General features: G+C 43.8%; 1 protein-coding gene across 2 annotated transcripts in view; it reads left to right on the top strand.

Moving 5' to 3' along the window:
• Positions 1 to 24,218, top strand: part of GRHL2 (grainyhead like transcription factor 2) — a 499,408-nt gene that overhangs the window by 237,048 nt on the left and 238,142 nt on the right. The window lies entirely within an intron of this gene.

Here is a 24,218-nt window from a genome sequence, read left to right as displayed (position 1 = left end):
CAGGTTTTATGAGAGCGAACAGGAGAACCGTGTTTAGCTGCCATCTCTGGGGAGAGGCAGGCTCCCCAACTGGCGTAGGTCACCTGAGGGGCATCCCCACCGCGGCTCGGTGCGTTGTGTGCGTGTGGAGAGGCTCCTAGCCACAACGAATGTATGACATTACAAAGCATACTTTTACAATGCATGCCTTTACAACGCAGTTTTTACAGCGCAACATCCTTTAAAACGCATCCATTTACATCGCATAACACTACAACCGTTTTTTTTAAACTACACTTACAACGCATTCCATTACATCCCATTATACCTTTACAACACATACCATTACAACGCATACCATTACATTGCATTTAAGGTAAGTGTTGGATAGTGTAGGGGTAAAAATTACTATTCTAACTCCAGGGGGTGCAACAGTAAGGTAAGTGTTGGATAGTGTATGGGTACTATGAGTTGTAATGTTATGCGTTGTAATGGTATGCGTTGTAATGTCATGCGATGTAATGCCTGTGTTGTAGTGACATGCGATGTAGATGTAGTGTCATGCGTTGCAGTGACATGCAATGTAATGGATGCGTTGTAGTGACATGCGTTCTAAAGGATTTTGCGGTGTAATGCCTGTGATGTAAATGTAGTGCGATGAAATGGTTGCGTTGTAAAGGTTGTTTCCCAGCCAATCCCTGGAGGGGGCAGTAGTTTTGGTTCCATAAACGTATATACTAATACTTGGATAGACACCACACTGAGCAGTCCCCGCGGATCACGGTCTCCATTGTAGATGGTGCCTGTGACAGCCAGCACTCAGCACCACAGCTCCTCGAACACAACTAGGACATGTGTCGAGCAACAGATAAACATTGGCCCTTGCTGGCCTGAACTAGCGCCTGCAGCACTACCTTTTGAAAAATTCAAGTAACACATTTTATTTGGTGCTAACTAAGGTTGTAAGCTGAACTATTCCTTTAAATGTGAAAGAGAAACATGCAACTTTCAATCAGTGAAAACAGGTGTGTGTGCACGGGCGCGCATACAGACCTTTTCTATCATGTTTCTGGGTGGTGCAGTATTTATCAATTACTGTTTTGATTCTTTTGGGGTCGCAGTTGCAGCTGTCATGATTCAATATTGTAATTAATAAATGGAGTGGTCTCTGCGAGCCCATCTGCCTATTGTTAGTGAATTATAACTGTTTGTGTGTTTTGTATAGCCCGGAACAGGAAGAGGCGGGCCTTTTCACCTCCCAATGTACTGTGAGTGATCTGTGGGCACCCTATGATCTAACCAATGATCTGAGTATTGAGGTTTTTGAGATGTCTGGAAAACAAAGTTAGGGAAAGGTTGACAGACATCGTTTTTAGGAATGTCATAGGAGACATCCAGTGAGGCCCTCTTTCCCGTGCAGATTTCTATATAGCAGAGGATTCCTCATAGGGGGAGTAGAGCTCCCTTTGAAGATGCACACTTTTTTCTTTTTTCAAAGCAGGAAAACATGTTTGTCTTTCCGTACACCACCACCAAATCTGTTGGTGATCCTCCCCATCCTGGGATGAAGGTTACTCCATCATGAAACCATTTGCAAGTTGGGAAAGGGGTGAGTTGAAGTTTGAGAATGCCCACAAGCGTACACACCGAGCGTACACACCGAGCGTACACACCGTACCCTTGAATTCCCGGTTCCCTTCCATTGATGGGCTGTGCTAATCCTGGAGGGAAAATCCAAAGTAGTAATTTAATTTACACTTTCTTGAATTCCTGCCATACGTAAATTGGATGTACGTTCTGAATTGTATTTCGTTTTGTGGGGTGGAGGGTGCTTTAAAATGGAGAAAGTTTTGCCTCCTGCACTACACCTATGTGTCTGGGTGGTATGACATGAGTTGTTGGTGCCCATAGGTATATTACTGCCTAACCTTTAAATGTATGTGCACCATTGTGTGAGGGGTCAGAGAGCTTGTAATGTTGGTTGTCCTGATTGAGGGTTTTCCATGAAGGAATGATGCTTGCTATTTGCCTCTTAACATAGGTCTGTGATCAGTGAATCATGTGGCTGTGTTTGTATAGATATCATCAATTGACTTATCTTTATGTGTGTATGTTTCTGTGTGATCTGAAGGTTGAACTGTATGTGCAATCCACTGTCATCTAATCTGTATGGGAGTATCATACATTTCTGGTCAATATATATTTGCCTTCTTTCTCCTTTAATTTGGCTTTGAGCAACGAATAGGGCGGAGAGGAAGGAAAAAGAGGATTATCGTGCAGGGAGGGGATCTGCTATGGAAAGAGTTGGATAAGAGAGATACGAGTGTGCTGCTATCTTGTTGCAGATGAATGGGTGCGTAATAAGGGTATTGGAGTGATTAGAGATGGTACCATGTGAATGGGGCTTGTAAGGGTTAGCAACAGGAGATAGGTAGGTGATATTTTCCGGATTAGAGGACTAAGTAGAAGGAGAGGGTGTAGGAAACTGTGTTATAGAACAATGGATGAGAAAGGTCTACGTGTTGAAGTGGGCTGCGACAGAACTCCCACAAAGTCAGATCAATCTAATTCTGTGAGGAAACCCTAATTTACCTGTAATAGATTGGCACAAGCATCAGGGCCTTCTGCATAGAAAATTTCATGTGATACATGAACAGCAACATCAAAACGATATTATTCTTATAAAACGAGCAAGGTAAAATTCCCACACAAATTCATTAATAGAGGGCAGAAATAAATTATTAGAATGATGCAAACATGTAGAAAATGGAATGGTGAGTTATTAGAAGGTCGAAAACCATACGGTGAATGTCCATGGGTTGTGGTTGACTTGGACAGACCCACTTAGGCTGACTGGTTATGAAGTGAGGTTGGATACAAGCTTTTGGCTCACCCCCACCCCCCCCCTCTCCCAGATAAGTATTATACGAGGCTGGGACTTAGGCACACTGAGGCTGACCGGTAATGGAGTAAGGTCATTGAAGAGTTTGTGGTCATGTCCCAGTCATAGGCTTTATCTTTGGACTTTGAAACTTTTCTCAAAGTTGAACATTTCAAATAGTGCAAGCCTAGAGTCGAGGAGCAAGGACAATGCCACAAGGCAAGATACCGCTTTTCACTGCTTCTCCATAGCCTCAAATTTCCCCATCAAAAGCTCAGAGCAGAACAGACTATAATAAACTAGCCACTAGTCTCAGCTTTTTGTTAGGTTTGCTTGCCACCTTATCCATGTCATGCAGATATGGAACTTTACTGTGTCCCAGTCCTTTTAGTCAGAACTCTTCCTTGGTGGTCCAACTGTCTCCAAGTTTTCAAGAAAGTCTTTTTTGATAGAAGATCATAGGTTCAAGTTGGGAAATGGCTTCTTACACATCAGTTGTGGTCCCCAGCCAAATATCTGGTCACAACTAATTTGCTGTATTTTTCAGGGAGCTCCCTGTGTCTCTAAGGTATTCCACACTCCTCCAGCTTAGCAGAGACCTTCTAAGAAGCAGGTATTTTCCTTCTTTAGAGATAGGATTCCATTTACCTTTGCGGGCATTATCAAATGGCTATTTCCCTTAGCCTCCAGAGCAGTTCTCGGTGCTACATATTCAAGGCAAATTAGGAAACTTACCTTTACCTTCCTTCAAGAATATGCAGAGACAAATGAGGAGTTTGGGGCAGAAAAGTGAGTAAAGCCCTTGCAGGTACTATGTGATATGGGATGTGCTTGGTAGCAACTTTAAGGTGTGGGTTATTTTCTACAAAATCTGGTTGTGTCTGTTAAAGTGCCTTTATTATCAATCTTTTCTCCGCTATTTGTCTCAACAGTTTCTTCAACCATTCTTTAAGAGCAGGACCTTTGGTCTATTCAGTTTTTTTCCCATTAGAAGAGTAGGCCGTGTAATGGGCTGATGGCCAATTCTTGATCCATAAATGACAGTAGGCATGATTTTAGGCTTGCCTGCCCTTTGTAGGATACCTACCTATACGGCAAATGTCTCGTGACCTACCATTACAATCTTGCTCAATGGTGTGTTCGGATTGTCATCATTAGGGTCTTCAGTTACTGCTGTTTAACCACAGGTAGGCAATTTCTTTCAGTGTGTTTCTGGCATGATTTTTGTCTTGAATTCAGCTTCTTCTGTTGTGACTGGCTCTGCATGTTTGTTCTCATTAATACTCAGGTTGCTTTCAATACAGTAAGTCACTGTTGCTTCTGGATTTTCTTTGATGTCAGATGTATATTCTGTTGAAGAAGTTTGTGTTTTTTTGATTGCGGCAGTGGTGTTCGATATCGTTCGATATTGTTTTGGACTTGATATCAATTATTTAGAAGTGTCAGGAAAGTTTTACAACTGCTCCGTCAGTTGTTTTACAGTCATAAATAGGGATTGAGTCTGTGAGGTCACTGGTGAAAAGTATCAAGTTTTAATGCTTTTCTTGAAAGACAAGTGTTCCGATGTGGCGAGAATGCTGTGGGTGGGTGGGGGGAATTTCTTGCATTCTGATGCTTGCATGTTTGCATTTCTTGTTATAAATGCCACAAGCAAGACCTATGCTGCATAGAAAAATATTGTACTAGGTGAACTGCACATGCAGACTGTGTATATGCGACAACTTGAGAACTCGGGGAACACTACTTCATAGTCACCTGCTTGTCATCACGCGCCTTTCCGTCAAGGGACCCAGGCGACTTTGACTTCATGACACCTTCGATACAATGGTCCTGAGCTTTCCTTCAATCACTAAAGGGATTTAGGGGGTTGTAGTCCTAGATCACTTCAAGTAATGGAGCATGGTGTCCTGGGTGACAGGAGTCCTCTGGCGATCTTAATTTCATGACATCAAAACACCATGGGGCCCATTAGGATCACCGGCGGATCGCCACCGCCCGCATGGCGGTGGCAATCAGCCCGTGATCCGATCCCGCCCTCCACCCATTTCCCCCCGCCATATTACTATGGCCGGGGGACTGCGGAGGACGGAAAGACCGTCCGCCGCTTTTCCGCCCGGTCAGCTTGTTGACTGGGCAGAAACGGGTTTAATATGGTGGCGGTGTCTGTTAGACACGGCCAGCCATATTACCATGGGTGCGGTAACATGCCTTTCCGTGGCGGCAAGGCATGCAGGAATAGACTGCGGGTGCCCCCAGGGACTTTGGGGGGTGGGGGTTGCACAAGGGGGGTACCATACCCCCCTGCAGTTCCATGCACAACATGGCAGGCTCCGCGCGATGCCTACCATATTGTGCATGGAAGTGCATGACATGCCTTCCTGGCATTGTGGCGGGCGGTGCTGAGTGCAAAGCCCGCCACAATGACAGGAATACAGGATGCGCCCGCCACTGTGGCGGGTGCATCCAAATTACCCCCCACGGGACCCCCGCCCTTATGGTGGGCGGTCCCGTTTCCTGATAGTATGGCGGGCGGACAAAGTCTGTCCGCCATCCTAATGACCCCCCCGCCCCCATGTCTGTTCGTGTCTCTCTTTTGACACCTTAACGCATTCTGGAAGTTTGGGACTTTTTCTGCTTTCTGTAAACTAATTCGACTTGTTTTATACCTTAGAGCTTTGCAGGCATCAAATGACAAAGTCTAGGTGTCAATAACAGGTGTTGATAAATATGATGTCCTACTTAATGAGTACGATGATCCATCGAAAGGAGCATGGACAGCCCGACTTTTAGACTCATCCTGTAGCCGAGAGATCCCTTGAGAATTTCTCAGGTTCATTTTGAGGAATGTCAAAACGAACAGCCCGAACCGGTAGAACCTGGTTTCACCAGGCATTTTTATCTATACAAATTGTTTTACAGTGGAAGAGCATTTATTTGTCTAACAAGATAAGCCAGCTAATTAAGATAACCTCAATGTACCCAACAATGACAGGAGGTCACGTGCATATAAATCAAGACTTCTCAATCAGCTGGAAAAACCCCAGCTTGGCTTTGTTTGATCTATTTATACAGCCCTGAGATAGAGGTCGGTAATGTTGGCCGAGAGATACTGTGCAAGAAAAAACAAAACGGGAAATGTGAAGCATAAAGGAATAACCTGTCGGTTTAAAAACTATTAACAAAGTGAGAAATAAAATAACAATAACAAAAAAAAGATAATCTCTATTTTGGTTAACATTGGTTACTTACTGTATGGCTCCCTGGGGCGCCTTTTATCCAGTTCTGGAATTCCATTTCACACATTAGTGCTTTCTGGAAGTTGTAGTCTTGTGACAACTAGATATACTAACACACCTCAACTGAATGATTTGGAAAAAGAAATCCCTGAACTGGAAAGTTGTTCAGTGACCTTCAGTCATCCGTTACTTCATACAGTTCTCTATTCTGTGAATCCGAAGAAATGTATCGTTTTTTTCCCTTTTTTGTCAGAATTGACTCACAGTTTAACAATTCCCTTTGAAAGGCATAGCGCGTCAGGTACATGAAACAATAATAATAAAAAGTGTAAAGTGTATACCACCAATTTGAATCAGCAATTCACAATGTGTTAAAAACACACTGACAGTCAGGCAGCTTCTCTTTTTAATTAAGCCTATTTTATCTAAGCACTTTGAATGTTACAGCCCGGCAGTCCTAACGACAGCATTATACACCCATTATTTGTAAACACACCAGGAGAAACACTCAACCAATGAGTTAGCCTGAAACCGTTAGTCACTTTCACCTTTCTTCTTAGCGCTTCCATGACAGACGGAAGTGAGGTATGCTGCCAAAAACAATGACACTTTAAAGCTGGGTGAACTTTGAACACGTATTTGCTATATAGGTGCAGAAAGTAGCTCTAACAATTATTCTCACTTACAGGTCTCACACGGATAGTTCATCCAAGCCTGATGTTGCTGTCCAGCCCTGATTTGTAGTTTTACCCAGCCTGTGTTATAAATTCAGGACTATATTCCAGAAAGACAGAGCTGGCTCACCAATCTAGAATATTAAATACATGTTGGTTCTAACAACGACCTCCTGTCACATTCTGGTGTTGCTATTACTACCATCTGTGTATCTGCTGCCGCGGCTAAGACTACAATGCCCAAGGTCCCTTGTGAGGCATTCTTGTGTTGCTGTGACTACTAGCTCTATATCTGCTGCCGTGGCTAAAACTACAATGCCCAAGGTCCCTAGTGAGGCACTCTGGTGTTGCTATGACTACTAGCTGTGTATCTGCTGCCGCAACTAAGAGTACAATGCCCAAGGTTGCCTGGGAAGCATTCTGGTGATGCTGTGACTACTAGCTGTATATTGTAGTAAATGAGGTCCAAAGACAGTAGATGACTTCTGTAGGTTTCTTTATTCAAGACAGGAGACAGCGTAAGAGCAGACCACCCACGGCAGCAACAACCAGTAAACTGCCACAGAGTGGAACATACAAAGAGAAGGCAGAGTAGAACATAGAATATAGAATAGAAGCAGTAAGCATTCCTAAGAAAGACTAGAATAACAACCCGCATGTACTACACATCTTCTCCCTTTCTGTTGTTTGAGAAACAATAAACGGGAAAAGAAAAAAACCAAAAGAATAAATGAAACTTAGCAAATAAAATCTTGCAGGTAAGTAGGAGGCCGCCGAGGCCTAAGAGGACGTGCAGAAAGAGAAGAACTTTGAACAGGGACAAGACCCTGCAACAGAACAGGAGCATCAACCCCACCAGAAACAATGACTTCATCTTGTGCATGAGAACCAATGGACGCACCATTTGAAGGTAAGTGATCATCAGTGTCATTGGTCAACAAATAACCACTAGTAACAGAATCATCAGAACAAGGAGTAGAAGCAGAACCATCAGAGTGCAAAGAAAACAAAGAGGAAGAACCCAAAGAGGAAGAACCCTTTTGTCTCTTGTAAAGAGCAACTCTCCTGAAGTTCCAGCATTCGCCATTATTTAGAATGACACAGTGGTTGAGTACCTTCTTAACCTTAAATGGACCCTTGAACTTGGACAAACCTTTTTGTAACCTTCCCAATTTGATTTTGACCAAATCTCCCACAAGAAAAGGAGGAGAAGAAGTGAAATTGGGGTTGGATTCAGCAACATCAGTTTTAAGGTCATCTGGAAAATTACCCTGAGCCTGCAGAGTAACGACATCTCTCATCCAGGACGGAAATAACTTTAAACCAGGATCACGTCCTCTCATCAACTGAAATGGAGACAAATCTCCACTAGCCAAAGGAGTGGTACGATATGCCCATAACATCTCGTTCACCATCTTCCTGACAATATGACCACCACTGGATGCCATCTGTATAATACCCTTGACAACTTTATTGGCTCTTTCGCAAACAGCATTTCCCTGAGGGTTGTATAAAGAAGTATGGTGATGGGAGACACCACAGTCCTTCAAGAAGATCTGCATGTCCTTGGAGGTGAGCTGTGGACCATTGTCTGTGATTAAGACAGAAGGCAAACCCTCATCCTTAAAGAGATTTCCCAGAAACCTGATGGAGTTGGAAGTGGTGATATCATTGGTAAAATGAACAACCAACCACTTGGTGAAAACATCAATAACAACAATCGCAAATCTGTCATGCTCCCCTAACTCACCCATTGGGCCAATGAAATCAAGGGCAATGGTGTGCCAGGGCAAATTTGGAGAAAAAATGTGCGCACCATCAGCTAGCTTTGGACCAGTTTTCAACCGCTTCTCTCCTTCTCTGCAGAGAGAACAATTCTCAACCCAATCCACAACTTGGGAGTCAACACCAGGCCACCAGAAGTGATCCTTAAGACGTCTTTGGGTAAGGGTCTGGCCCATGTGCCCCTCATGTGCCAAAGCTAATAACTTGGTCCTTAACCCAAAGGGAGGTACACATTTCTCACCTTTAAAAAGAATATCCCCAACAATTGAAAGATCATCTAAGACCTTAATGTAAGGCCGAACAGCAGCAGAAACAGAACTCTCTCGTCTAGACCCCAATCTTATAAGTTTGATGACCTCTTGAAGAGTAGCATCAACAGACATTTCTCTAGACCAGTCACTGGAAGAGAAAACACCTTCACCCACAAAAACAGCATCTTCAAGCGAGGCCACAGCTACATCATCCAAGTCTAACGACACAACTGAATTATGAGGAGAACGCCAATCCATAGACAGTCTCGAAAGGCAATCGGCTTGGACGTTTCTCCAACCTGGAATGTACTCTACCGAATACTGAAACTCTTGTAATCTAGCCGCCAGCTTCATAAGCCGGGCAGAGCCCTTTCCCGCCCCGCCAGGAGAAAGGATTTTGATCAGGGGCTTGTGGTCAGATCGCAGAGTAAACTTCATGCCCCACAAATAAGTACGGAAGTATTCAACAGCCCAAGAGGCAGCTAATGCCTCCCTTTCGATAACGGAATAGTTCTTCTCTGTGTCGGTTAGGGTCCTGGAAGCCAAAGCAATGGTGACTTCTGATTCCCCACTCAATTGAGACAGCATAGCCCCCAGACCATGTGCACTAGCATCAACAGTGACAATAGACCTATTATGTACATCAAAGGGAGATAACATTTTGGCATCACAAATCTCATTTTTGATGTTTACAAAACATTTTTCTTGTTCCGGTCCCCAAGAAAAACCCACACCCCGTTTGAGCAAAGATCTTATACACACAGTCTTATCTGAAAAATTTTGTACAAACTTAGAATAATACTCCATTAATCCCATAAAGGAACGCAGCTGGTCTTTGTCAGAAGGTGAGGGTGCAGAACGTATTGCCTCACACAAGTTCCTTTTGGGTTTTATGCCAGAGGAAGTAATGGTGTAGCCCAGATAGTCTACTTCACGCACACCAAACAAACATTTGTCCTTGCGTAAAGTTAGACCAGCATCAGATAACTTTTCAAGGACAACACTGACAGTGAAATTGTGCTGGGATTCAGTAAGACCATAAATCAGGATGTCGTCTTGAAAGTAGACCACCTTGGGCACACCTTCGAAGATACCTGACACCATGCGTTGAAAAACGCTAGCTGCTGACTTAAGGCCAAAGGGCAGACGAGTAAACTGAAAGGTACCCCACGGAGTGATGAAAGCTGTTAGGGATTTAGAGTCCTTATGTAAGTCAATTTGATGGTATGCACTCCTGAGGTCCAATTTCGAGAAAAATTTTGCCCCATTGAGAGTAGTAACTAGTTCAGATATATTAGGTAGCGGGAAGGTGTCAGCAACAACACAGTGGTTGAGAGACCTGAGGTCGACACAGAAACGGAGCTTGCCGTCAGACTTCTTGGTGACGACAATGGGCGAAACCCAAGGGGAGGCCTCTACAGGTTCAATGACACCAGAACTCAACATGTCATCAAGAAGACCCTTGACCTCATCCCTAATGATGATAGGAATGCGTCTCACCTTGTGTTGAACGGGGATTGAGTTAGGTTTGATTATTATTTTATGTGAATAGCCCTTGAGCCGACCCAAACTCTCACCGAAAACATTTTTAAATTTAGAGAGTAAAGAGAACAACTCAGTGTCTTCCACGACCATGACCTGAGGATCAGCTCGAGGATTCACAACAATGCAAAGGTCATATTGGTGTATCCAACCGAGGATAGCAGGACCAGACTCTGAGACATATACTTTCCCAAAAATTTGTCTCGTAGAGAACACAATGTTAGCCTCAAAGTACCCAAGGATGTTCAGTGGTTCACCCTGATACCCACCGGGAGAAATATCTGTAGGAAAAAGAGCACCCATACCCCACAAGTCAACAAAGAGGGAGTTGGGAATGATGGTGTAACGCGAACCAGTGTCCACCATCAAGTAAACATTTTTATCATTGATAATGAAAAGAGCCTTAGGTCTATTTCTGCGTTTGTGGTCTTCACGTTGAAGATCAGAGTCATTACCAACCACCAAAATCTTGTCAGTGTCATCCTTACCCGCTGATATGTCACTGACACATGAAACAGAAGGACGAGCTCTACTTCTGCAAACACGAGCATAATGCTCTAATTTACCACATTTCATGCATTCCTGCTTAGCTGCAAAACAAAACTCTGAATCGGAAGCATGTGCAAGATTACCACATCTAAGACATTGCCTAGAAGGAAGGGGTTTAGCAGTGCTATTACTCTTAACATTAACAGTTTTCTTGTTGAAGAACTTTCTTTGTTTAAGAAGAGCAACTTCGTCTTGGTCATCATCTTCCTGACTTGGAAACATGTACGAATGACAAGACACCTCACCAACGTCACTGGAAGTAGCTCTCTTTTCCAGCTCTCTCATACACCCCTGGGACTGTTCAACAACCTTTGCCAAATCAATTGCCGTTTGCAGATTGGGATTCTTCGCTGCCCAAAGACGTTCCTGGATCTTTTTGTTATTGCATTGTACGATAAGCTGATCCCTGATCAGCTCATCCGTCATGTTGCCAAATTTGCATTTCACTGACATTTCGCGCAATCTAGAGACAAAGTCGTCTATGCTCTCACCAGCTTTTTGACTTTTGGTGTAAAATTTATATCTGTTCATGACAAGGTTCTCCTCCTTGGCATACCTGACCTCAAGACGAGACACAGCCTCCTTATACTCATCCAACGGGGCTTGTGCACCAGCTAAAAGAACTTGCGGTAAGAACCTTACCAAGAGAACCCAAAAGAAGTGCCTTCTTGCGTTTGGCAGAGAATTCTTGGGCATCCAACGCATCAAGGTAGTTCTCAAACATGGGAAACCAGTCCTCCCATGATATGCTGGGCTGGCCAGGCGAAGAAAGAAAACTGGGCGGCAGAACAACAGAGCCAGACTGAAAGGGAAGCTGCTCAGACATATTTAAGTTGTGGTGAGAAGTACAGAATTAATGTTATTAATTGCGGAAATGACAAAACAACGAGAAAAAAAAATGGAAATGTTTCAAGAAATAAACGAAGAGTTAATTAAAGCAACGTATTCCAGAAAAAGCGCTACAAACAGTAATTAAATTGAAGGTTTACTTGTCATGAATGCGCATAAGACGAGCGCATCGTCGTTGTGTTGCTGGAGTTGAATCTGTAACCATGGAAATCCAAAATGGCTTCCAGCGTGATGACGTAGACACTCAAACGCGCTGATTGTCTGAGAGACACGGCGTGTGGCAGTGAGTCACGCAGAGGGAGAGGAGCACAAACATACGTCACAGGCAGAATCGCTGAGTCTTGTGGAAGGTTCTAATGCGTCATCATTAGTGAAGAGATGCCGAAGGAGCAGGAGACAGCTCGAAGGGAGACGGCAGGAGGACTAAATGAAGAGAACGGAGACAGAAGCAGGTAAAAACTTGCCGGTTCCGTTGTGAAGTCCTATGTGAAGCCGTCGGATCTTCTTAGGCAGGATGTGAAGCGTATACAGGGATTCAGCTCAAATCAGGTCTGCTCTTAAGTCTCTGAAGTCAGGAGGTGATGAAACGGTGCATGGGTTCAGGAAACGTCGCCAAAATACTGTAGTAAATGAGGTCCAAAGACAGTAGATGACTTCTGTAGGTTTCTTTATTCAAGACAGGAGACAGCGTAAGAGCAGACCACCCACGGCAGCAACAACCAGTAAACTGCCACAGAGTGGAACATACAAAGAGAAGGCAGAGTAGAACATGGAATATAGAATAGAAGCAGTAAGCATTCCTAAGAAAGACTAGAATAACAACCCGCATGTACTACATATATCTGCTGCCGCGACTAAGAGTATAATGCCCAAGGTCCCTAGTGAGGCATTCTGGTGTTGCTGTGACTACTAGCTGTATATCTGCTGCCGCGGTTAAGAGTACAATGCCCAAGTGCCCTTGGGAGGCATTCTGGTGTTGCTGTGACTACTAGCTGTATATCTGTTGCCGCGGCTAAGACTACAATGCCCAAGTTCCCTTGGGAGGCATTCTGGTGTTGCTGTGACTACTATCTGCATATCTGCTGCCTCGGCAAAGACTACAATGCCCAAGGTCCCTTGGGAGGCATTCTGGTGTTGCTGTGACTACTAGCTGAATATCTGCTGCCGCGGCTGAGACTGCAATGGCCAAGGTCCCTTGTGAGGCATTCTGGTGTTGCTGTGACTACTAGCTGCATATTGTTGTATAAAGAAGGAAGCTCTCAGAAGACTGTATCCAAGTATAAGTATGGGTTTATTCAAGAGTAGAAGTAAACGCTACATCTGTCCAGCTGACCAGACTCCAACTGGCAAGTCTGGAATCCTAGACAGCTGATGACATAGCAAAGAACATTAAAAGGTTCTACTAGAAGGAACTAAAGTCAAACATAGGGGAAGGGCTAATTCGAATTGTGGTAAACTAAGAATCATATTTACAACATATCTCCTTACCTTATCATAAATAAAATAACTTAAAGACTTTTAAGAACAATAAGTGAAACTAGCAGAAGTAGTCATTCAAATAAGCAGGATGACGACAAGACCTTAAACTCCTGGCATTGTTAAGAACAGAAGAAGAATCATTTGAAAGTAAAGCAGTATGTGGAACCATATTACTCTGGTGATGAGAAGCATCACCATCCCCTTCTTCCCTCCTACAGCTAATGTCATTAAAAACATCTTGAGCTGATAACATATAGCCACTATTATACATAGCATCTTTACACTTTTCATCATTGTTTGAGTTACCTTTTTGATACAAAGCAACCCTCCTGTAATTCCACTTTTCTCCATTCTTTAGGACCAGATAATGTGGATACACTTGTTGAACTATAAATGGTCCCCTAAATTTTGAAAGACCTTTTGTGATCCTACCGGGTTTGACCTTAACTAATCCCCCACTGATATTGAACCAGCATGCATTTTACGAGAATCATTGCAAGAATCTTCCACATTATAGTTCTTCAACCATCCAGGAACTAGTTTTGTACCAGGCCTTCTGCCTCTCATAATCTTAAATGGAGATTTAGAATCTGTATTGTGTGTGGTAGTGCGATATGCCCATACCATTTCTTGTACAGTTTGATCAGAAAACCCCTTTGTTGCAATCGACATCTGCAAAATTCCCTTACTAACCCTTTTTGCCCTCTCACAAAAACCATTCCCTTGAGGGTTATAAAGGGACTTGCGATGATGTTTTATCCCACAGCAGACAAAAATTCTTGCATCTTCTTCGAGATAAGTTGCGTTCCATTATCTGTAATGATACTAGACGGAACACCCTCTTCATTAAAAACTGTTTTCAGAAAACCTATTGTCGATTATGTGGTGATATCTCTGACAAACTTAACTGTCAACCACTTAGAGAATACATCAATCAAAACAATGGCAAACCTACACTGATAAGGAAGGTCATCCATGGGACCTATAAAGTCAAGGAAGACACTATGCCAGGGCCTCTGTGCGGACACAATATGACCCATATCATGACAAGAAACTAATTTCAATCACTTTTCACTTCCTTACAGCACACACAATTTGCCACCCATGACGCAGTCTCAGAATCAATGGCAGGCCGCCAAAAGTCAGCTTTAACTCTCCTTTGTATTAAAGTTTGTCCCATGTGTCCCTCATGAGCTAATTTTAAAATCTTTGATCTCAAAGAAAATGGTGGGACAAATCTCTCCCCCCTCATTAAAATCACCTCATCAACAACAGACAACTTGTCTAAGACCTTAATATATGGTCTAACTGGTGGTATAGCACAACTCTCTCTAATCGAGCCAATCTTCACTGGATCAATAACTTTTTAAAGCACCAAATCCTCCTTCATAGCAGAAAACCACTCTTTATTTGTAAATGCACCTTCACCCAATGATACAACATCCTGAACAACAGCAACTGCCACCTCTTCCTCATCCTGTACCAACGCCGCTGATTCGCCAGAAACCGGAAGCCTAGACAAGCAATCCGCCTGTACATTTCTCCAGCCTTGAATGTAAAATATTTTGAACTGATATTCTTGCAATTTTGAGGCTAACCTAGCCAATCTTGGTGAGCCCTTTCCTGTACCACCTGGAGCAAGAATACTAACCAGGGGTTTATGATCAGTGTAAATCTTGAATCTAGTCTCCCATAAATACGTTCTGAAATAATGCACGCCCCAGGCAGCGGCCAGAGCCTCTTTTTCTATAACTGAGTAGTTACGTTCTGAAGAGGACAATGGTCTAGAAGCTAAGGCAACAGTCTTGTTCTCATCCGGGTGCTTTTGCAACAATACAGCACCAATGCCTATATTGCTCGCATCAACCATCAGTAAAGAAGTAAGTTTACTATCAAAACCTGTTAGAACTTTTGCTAGACAGAGTTCTTTCTTGATATCCTTGAAACAAACTGTTTGCTCCTCCTCCCAAATAAACTTTACTCCTTTTTTTAACAAACTCCTTAAAACTGCTGTCTTCTCCGAAAAATTCCTCACAAACTTTGCATAAAATTCAATAAGACCCATAAAGGATCACAACTGGTCCTTATCTGAGGGGCAAGGTGCTGATTCAATTGCTTCAAGCAAATTTCTTTTAGGTTTAATACCCTCAGCCGAGATCTCATATCCTAGATATTCTATATCTTTGACCAAAAACAAACATTTCTCCTTCCTCAACGTCAAACCTGCCTCTTGAAGTCTTAGCAAAACACCTCTTAGAGTCTCATTGTGCTCTGAAATAGTGTTTCCAAATATAAGTATATCATCCTGAAAGAAAATAGCTTTTGTAATACCCTTAAAAATGTCCGTAACCATCCTCTGAAAAACACTAGCGGCAGAAATAAGGCCAAAAGGTAGTCTTGTGAACTGAAAAGTGCCCTCACTAGTGATGAATGCTGTTGAGTGTTTTGACTCTTGATGAAGATGTACCTGATGGTATGCACTTTTGAGGTCCAACTTGCTAAAATATTTAGCACCCTGTAATGTCGTAACTAACTCACCTATGTTTGGAAGAGGAAAAACATCGCTACTATACATTTATTTAAAGATCTGAGATCAACACAGAATCTTATTCTTTTGTCAGCTTTCTGTGTGATCACGACCGGAGGAATCCAGCTTGAAGCTTTAACCGGTTCGATAACACCCCCTTGTAGCATTTCCTCAATAACCTTCTTGACCTCCTCCCTTACTACTAGTGGCACCCTTCTCACCTTGTGCTGTATAGGTATAGCATTCTTCTTTAGTATAATCTTGTGCACATACCCCTTGAGTTCACCCAATTCTTCCTTAAAAACACCTTTGGCGTTTTTTCCAAAATATCATTGATGTCATGATCATCCACCACCATTACCTGAACATCTGCCCATGGATTAACTTTGATGTTCAAATCATACTAGTGCATCCACCCCAATATTGCCGGACCATCAGCTGAAATATACACTTTACCCATCGTCTTGCGATGTTCAAAGCATATTTCGCTTTAAAAATATCCCCAAATTTCTGTGTTTTCACCTTGGTAACCAGTGGGATTTATATCACTTTCTAGTAATGACTTGTCAACCCATATATTTTTGAACATCCTAACCGGGATGATGGTCCATCTTGAACCTGTATCAACCATGAGCGTAACCATGTGGCCATCTATTTTGAACTCCGCTTTAGGCCTCTTCTCCCTCTTTTCATTAGTGGTATTAGTTTCTGGTTCATTAACGACTAGTATTTTGTTTGCCTCTCTCTTAATTTCTATGTTGCTATCTTCTACATTAACAACTTTCCCTTTGACTTTACTCTTACACATTCTAGAAAAATTACCTAATTTCCCACATTTCAGGCATTCCTTATTATTGGCAAAACAAAACTTCGCATCCGCCATGTGAGTATTGTTGCACACCTTGTGCACAGTTTGTTCTGCCCTTTAGATAAAACAGATTTCTTCTGAAAATTATTACTTCTTTGCTTCACAAAGCCCACTGCACCCTCATCACCATCAGTACCCTCATTCCAATTCTTTTCAGAAATCTCTGAAACTTCTTGCTGTGAGCCATTCTTCTGTAACTCCTTCATACCTTTCTCTGACTCCTCCACAACCTTTGCCAAGTCCATTGCTAATTTTAAAGGTGGATTTTTTGCCGCCCTCAGTCTCTCTTGTATTTTTCTGTTATTGCATTGTACAATAAGTTGATCACGAATTAGCTCATCCGCCATTTGCCCACAATTTCACTTAACAGACAGCTCACGCAATCGTGCCACAAAATCGTCTATTGACTCTTCACTCCGCTGTTTATTTTGTAAAATTTAAATCTGTTCATGACCAAATTCTCTTCTTTTGCAAATCTGGTCTCTAATCTCATTACAGCTTCTTTGTATTCATCCAAATCAGCTACGCTTCCAGCTTGTAAGGCTTGAGGAAGATATTGAAAAACCCGCTGGCCTTCTTTGCCTATAGCAGTTAACAATAGTGCTTTTTTCCTTTTAGCTGAGAACTCTTGCCCATCTAAAGCTTCAATATAATTATCAAACATTTTAATCCAGCCCTCCCAGGATATTAACGGAGATCCAGGCTCACTTAAAAATTGTGGCGGGAGAGCTACATTAACTTGATGCGCCATAGCCCTGAAATGCTCAAAATAAGTATTGAGTTTGAACAGGAGGGATGTTTTTCTAAATCTCCAATTCAATACCCCACACCTTTATAATTATTATGTACAAAACTAAGTAATACAAATTAAAAATGATGCTTTCTCTCAAACGTTACTTAGAGTGAGGGTATCACCAATGTATGAAGCTTATACTGAAAACAAAAGTAATAATAAACAGCTCAAACATATACTCATTAACACCAGAGATTGCTAAAGGTGAGCGTGTCACCGAAGAAACCACCAGAGATTGTTAAAGGTGAGGGTGTCACCGAAGAAACAACACACTTACTGTGAGTACAATCCAAAGGTGAGCGTGTCAGCGGAGTAAGTACACGCTTCTTAATGAGTAGATACCAAAACATGTAGGTGTCACCATGTAAACGCTGTAAATACACGCTTTTCACTTACTTAATCGTGCGTTTGTGCTCTCGAAGGTCCCTCGACGCTCTCAAAGCTCGTTGCTATGGCAATAAATCAAACTTTCAGCTCTTCAAAATGGCCGACACGTACTACACTGAAACGTGCTGACGACACACGTCCTAATACATGTACAAGCGTAGACGTCTCAATCGGCCAACATTCGAGAGCCGTGCCACATCACCACTTAGCAACGCTTGAATGCTAATGAAACAGCCGATTCATGCGCAGCCGTTGTAGTACCTACGTCACAGCTTGGTTCCAACCTGTATGTGGAATGCGCTCCTGACGTCACCACAGCTACGAAGAACAACACAAAACTTGCCAAAATGCTCCACAAAGATGCCGCTTCACTCGCGCATCACCTCTGTACCCGGTATTCTGGCAGCACTTCTTGTTCCAAAACGACTGCTCCAGGTAGGTTCTTTCTCCTTGGCTGTAGCGTCCGTCTACCAGCCACATTCAATTCAATTGTCTCCTCTTTGTCTGGTCAGCACTTCAGTATCGTCGCTAAATTGTTGTATAAAGAAGGAAGCTCTCAGAAGACTGTATCCAAGTATAAGTATGGGTTTATTCAAGAGTAGAAGTAAACGCTACATCTGTCCAGCTGACCAGTCTCCAACTGGCAAGTCTGTAATCCTAGACAGCTGATGACATAGCAAAGAACATTAAAAGGTTCTACTAGAAGTAACTAAAGGCAAACATAAAGGAAGGGCTAATTCGAATTGTGGTAAACTAAGAATCATATTTACAACACATATCTGCTGCCGCGGCTAAGAGTACAATGCCCAAGCTCCCTTGCGAGGCATTCTGGTGTTTCTGTGACTACTAGCTGCATATCTGCTGCCGCGGCTAAGCGGCTAAGAGTACAATGCCCAAGGTCCCTTGTGAGGCATTCTGGTGTTGCTGTGACTACTATATCTGCTGTCGTAACTAAGAGTACAATGCCCAAGGTCGCCTGGGAAGCATTCTGGTGTTGCTGTGACTACTAGCTGTATATCTGCAGCCGTGGCTAAGACTAAAATGCCCATGGTCCCTAGTGAGGCATTCTGGTGTTGCTATGACTACTAGCTGTATATCTGCTGCCGCAACTAAGAGTACAATGCCCAAGGTCGCCTGGGAAGCATTCTGGTGTTGCTGTGACTACTAGCTGTATATCTGCTGCCGCAGCTAAGAGTACAATGCCCAAGGTCCCTAGTGAGGCATTCTGGTGTTGCTGTGACTACTAGCTCTATATCTGCTGCCGTGGCTAAGACTACAATGCCCAAGGTCCCTAGTGAGGTATTCTGGTGTTGCTATGACTACTAGCTGTATATCTGCTGCCGCGGCTAAGACTACAATGCCCAAGGTCCCTTGTAAGGCATTCTGGTGTTGCTGTGACTACTAGCTGTATATCTGCTGCCGTGGCAAAGACTACAATGCCCAAGTTCCCTTGGGAGGCATTCTGGTGTTGCTGTGACTACTATCTGCATATCTGCTACTGCGGATAAGACTACAATGCCCAAGGTCCCTTGGGAGGCATTCTGGAGTTGCTGTGACTACTAGCTGCGTATCTGCTGCAGCGGCTAAGACTGCAATGCCCAAGGTCCCTTGTGGGGCATTCTGGTGTTGCTGTGACTACTAGCTGCATATCTGCTGCCGGGGCTAAGAGTACAATGTCCAAGTTCCCTTGTGAGGCATTCTGGTGTTGCTGTGACTACCAGCAGTATATCTGCTGCCGCGGCTAAGAGTACAATGCCCAAGTTCCCTTGTGAGGCATTCTGGTGTTGCTGTGACTACTAGCTGTATATCTGCTGCCGCGGCTAAGACTAAAATGCCCAAGGTCCCTTTTGAAGCATTCTGGTGTTGCTGTGACTACTAGCTGTATATCTGCTGCTGCGGCTAAGACTAAAATACCCAAGGTCCCTTTTGAAGCATTCTGGTGTTGCTGTGACTACTAGCTGTATATCTGCTGCACCGGCTAAGACTACAATGCCCAAGTTCCCTTGTGAGGCATTCTGGTGTTGCTGTGACTACTAGCTGTATATCTCCTGCCGTGGCTAAGAGTACAATGCCCAAGGTCTCTTGCAAGACATTCTGTTGTTGCTGTGACTACTCGCTGTATATCTGCTGCCGTGGCTAAGAGTACAATGCCCAAGGTCCCTTGCAAGACATTCTGGTGTTGCTGTGACTACTCGCTGTATATCTGCTGCCGCAACTAAGAGTACAATGCCCAAGGTCCCTTGCGAGACATTCTGGTGTTGCTGTGACTACTAGCTGTATATCTGCTGCAGCGGCTAAGAGTACAATGCCCAAGGTCCCTTGCGAGACATTCTGGTGTTGCTGTGACTACTAGCTGTGTAAAGAGTACAATGCCCAAGTTCCCTTGTGAGACATTCTGGTGTTGCCGTGACTGCTAGCTGTATATCTGCTGCCGCGGCTAAGAGTACAATGCCCAAGGTCCCTTGTGAGACATTCTGGTGTTGCTGTGACTACTAGCTGTATATCTGCTGCCGCGGCTAAGACTAAAATGCCCAAGGTCCCTTGTGAGGCATTCTGGTGTTGCTGTGACTACTAGCTTTATATCTGCTGCCGCGGCTAAGAGTACAATGTCCAAGTTCCCTTGTGAGGCATTCTGGTGATGCTGTCACGACCAGCTGTATATCTGCTGCCGCGGCTAAGAGTACAATGCCCTAGTTCCCTCGTGAGGCATTCTGGTGTTGCTGTGACTACTAGCTGTATATCTGCTGCCGTGGCTAAGACTAAAATGCCCAAGGTCCCTTTTGAAGCATTCTGGTGTTGCTGTGACTACTAGCTGTATATCTGCTGCCGCGGCAAAGACTAAAATGCCCAAGGTCCCTTTTGAAGCATTCTGGTGTTGCTGTGACTACTAGCTGTATATCTGCTGCAGCGGCTAAGACTACAATGCCCAAGTTCCCTTGTGAGGCATTCTGGTGTTGCTGTGACTACTAGCTGTATATCTCCTGCCGTGGCTAAGAGTACAATGCCCAAGGTCTCTTGCAAGACCTTCTGTTGTTGCTGTGACTACTCGCTGTATATCTGCTGCCGTGGCTAAGAGTACAATGCCCAAGGTCCCTTGCAAGACATTCTGGTGTTGCTGTGACTACTCGCTGTATATCTGCTGCCGCAACCAAGAGTACAATGCCCAAGGTCTCTTGCGAGACATTCTGGTGTTGCTGTGACTACTAGCTGTATATCTGCTGCAGCGGCTAAGAGTACAATGCCCAAGGTCCCTTGCGAGACATTCTGGTGTTGCTGTGACTACTAGCTGTGTAAAGAGTACAATGCCCAAGTTCCCTTGTGAGACATTCTGGTGTTGCCGTGACTGCTAGCTGTATATCTGCTGCCGCGGCTAAGAGTACAATGCCCAAGGTCCCTTGTGAGACATTCTGGTGTTGCTGTGACTACTAGCTGTATATCTGCTGCCGCGGCTAAGACTAAAATGCCCAAGGTCCCTTGTGAGGCATTCTGGTGTTGCTGTGACTACTAGCTTTATATCTGCTGCCGCGGCTAAGAGTACAATGTCCAAGTTCCCTTGTGAGGCATTCTGGTGTTGCTGTCACGACCAGCAGTATATCTGCTGCCGCGGCTAAGAGTACAATGCCCTAGTTCCCTCGTGAGGCATTCTGGTGTTGCTGTGACTACTAGCTGTATATCTGCTGCCGTGGCTAAGACTAAAATGCCCAAGGTCCCTTTTGAAGCATTCTGGTGTTGCTGTGACTACTAGCTGTATATCTGCTGCCGCGGCAAAGACTAAAATGCCCAAGGTCCCTTTTGAAGCATTCTGGTGTTGCTGTGACTACTAGCTGTATATCTGCTGCCGCAACTAAGAGTACAATGCCCAAGGTCCCTTGCGAGACATTCTGGTGTTGCTGTGACAACTAGCTGTATATCTCCTGCAGCGGCTAAGAGTACAATGCCCAAGGTCCCTTGCGAGACATTCTGGAGTTGCTGTGACTACTAGCTGTGTAAAGAGTACAATGCCCAAGTTCCCTTGTGAAGACATTCTGGTGTTGCTGTGACTACTAGCTGTGTATCTGCTGCCGCTGCTAAGACTACACTGCCCAAGTTCCCTTGTGAGGCATTCTTGTGTTGCTGTGACTACTAGCTGTATATCTGCTGCAGCGGCTAAGAGTACAATGCCCAAGTTCCCTTGTGAGACATTCTGGTGTTGCCTTGACTGCTAGCTGTATATCTGCTGCCGCGGCTACGAGTACAATGCCCAAGGTCCCTTCTGAGACATTCTGGTGTTGCTGTGACTACTAGCTGTATATCTGCTGCAGCGGCTAAGACTACAATGCCTGAGGTCCCTTGTGGGACATTCTGGTGTTGCTGTGACTACTAGCTGTGTATCTGCTGCCTCGGCTAAGACTACAATGCCCAAGTTCCCTTGTGAGACATTCTGGTGTTGCCTTGACTGCTAGCTGTATATCTGCTGCCGCGGCTACGAGTACAATGCCTGAGGTCCCTTGTGAGACATTCTGGTGTTATATCTGCTGCCATGGTTAAGACTATATTGCCCAAGTTCCCTTGTGAGACATGCTGGTGCTGCTATGACTACTCGCTGTATATCTGCTGCTGCGACTAAGAGTACAATGCCCAAGGTCCGTTTTGAAGCATTCTGTTGTTGCTATGACTACTAAGACTACAATGCCCAGGGTCCCTTGGGAGGCATTCTGGTGTTTCATATGTCCACTAGCTGTATATCTGCTGTCGCGGCAAATAGTACAATGCCTAAGTCCCTTGTGAGACATTCTGGTGTGGCTATGACTATTCGCTGTATATCTGATGCAGCGGCTAAGACTACAATGCCCAAGATCCCTTGGGAGGCATTCTGGTGTTGCTATGACTACTAACTGTATATCTGCTGCCCTGGTTAAGACTGTAATGCCCAAGGTCCCGTGTGCCGATCTGTCACCAGCCCTGAAGATTCCTGAAACAGCCAAGCCAAGCAAATGAGTGTCTACATTGAAGAATATCCAGTCTCCCCCAAACCTACTGTGTAGACTATGTTGTGCAGCCGCTACCAAAGAATTCCTATACAATGACCTGTAAGGCCAACATACAACAAGTGATACCCTCCTTTCAGTGTCTGCAAATGTGACTAACTAAAGCTCTTTGAAGAGACTGAAACACAAAGGTAGATCCCTGGGAATAAAAGCTAAACCCAAACGTGAGATGCCACCCAAATCATTGGCACTTGTGAAAACTCCTGAAACAAAGCTTTTTTATACTCATTTTCAACAGACCATGTATTTGACTGGAAGGTGCCCCTTCGTTTGAACTCTAACATCCTTAAGATGTTTTTAAGTGACCCAAATGCAATAAGTAAAGCTTCACAAAACATTTAAACCAAAAATTCAAAAAGAGGTCTTTAATGAGTTGAAAAGTCTGATCGCTGGGCAAGAAGTGAGACTATTAAAGTGTAACACGATCTTGAGAAGAAGTTGATTTTCTGATCTAAAGTAGAACATTATAACAACTGAGAGAGCGCAAACTGACCTAAATGTATGAGTACATCACACTTACCTGTAGTAAGCACAAATCATGAGGAGAAATGCCATGAGTGCTAATAGTATCTGTAATTATATTCTGAATGTATAGCTAATATAGAGATTTAAGTAGAAGTGGAACTAATACAGAAATGTGTGACACTATATGATTTTATTAGATGTGATTATTCCTGAATCCATGTCGTGTAACTGTTAAAATGTAAGATGGTAGGTGGTTAAACGCAGAATGTGGTAGGCCTCAGGGCCAGAGCTGGAGGGAAAGGGAAGGTGTTTCTTTTCACGACACAGATTGTATTAATGTTTTGGTCATTGCATTAATGGGCCAGGATTTATAAAAATGTTTACTGAATAATAGAATAGGAGTATTAACATGCTTTAATTAAAGAAGAAGTTGAATGCTATAATCATTATGAGAAATATTGTAGGCCTGAAACGTTTTAACATTGATTTACACGTACATGTCTGGGCTGAGAAATGTTGCAAGCCTTTTTAGAAGTCTATGAGAGTTGGGTTCTTGGCTGCAGATATCTGTCTGCACAGGAAAAGGGGGGATCCAATTATAAATGAATGAATAGAGGTCTGTTCAGTAGACGGCCCAGACATGGAGGAGGGTTCTGGAATGTTTAAGGGGTATCAGCGGGCCGGAGAAGAGTCTGAGAAGCAAGGTCAACTCTAACGTATGAGGCCCAATACAAAGCATCATGGAAAAAGCCAGAAGCTACACCACGTGAGGGGCGTCTCGCAAGGGGCGTCTCAAATGTTGTTGACTGTTTTGTATTAGGGACAGCACCCCTGGGTGGAGTTAGAGCAGATACCTGAGGACCCTTTAGAGAGCGGATGGGTAGGCAGAGAGGGGTCATGACTGGAGAACTATAGGTTTTCACCAA

Source organism: Lissotriton helveticus, chromosome 4_1 (genome assembly GCF_964261635.1).
Source record: "Lissotriton helveticus chromosome 4_1, aLisHel1.1, whole genome shotgun sequence".
Classification (NCBI taxonomy): domain Eukaryota; kingdom Metazoa; phylum Chordata; class Amphibia; order Caudata; family Salamandridae; genus Lissotriton; species Lissotriton helveticus.
This window is presented reverse-complemented; position numbering and strand designations above follow the sequence as displayed.